Here is a 479-nt window from a genome sequence, read left to right as displayed (position 1 = left end):
GTGATGATGGAAAGGAAAGGTGGGAAGTCCAAGCCTGAAAAAGGAAGATGTGAGGAGGGCTCTATGGTGGCTGCAGGAGCTGCTCAAGAAGGGAGAGGAAGTGCTGGGAACAATGTCACCATTTCTCAGAAATGGACCGGGGAGTCCCAAATCGGGGCAGTCAGCTTTCAGAGGAATTCACCTCCACACTGGCTCTCAAGAAGTGAGACCCCAGAGAAGAGGCAAAATAGAGATATTATATTGCTAAGCAGAAGAAAACCTGCCTTTTTTTTTTTTTAAGGAAGAATGAGATTGGGAGCCCCCACTCTGACCCACTAGGGACTTTACTCAGCCAGTACAAAGATTGGGACTGACCATACAGTGAGGCAGAGAAATTTGTGGCAGAATTTGTGCTACACGAATACTTCTAGCCAGTCTCCCTAAGCTGCAAATATCACCTTACCTAAGCCTGAAATTTCACCATGAGAAATTCATTTCTT

The sequence above is a fragment of the Pteropus vampyrus genome, unplaced genomic scaffold (assembly GCF_000151845.1).
Source record: "Pteropus vampyrus isolate Shadow unplaced genomic scaffold, Pvam_2.0 Scaffold18, whole genome shotgun sequence".
Classification (NCBI taxonomy): Eukaryota; Metazoa; Chordata; class Mammalia; order Chiroptera; family Pteropodidae; genus Pteropus; species Pteropus vampyrus.
This window is presented reverse-complemented; position numbering follows the sequence as displayed.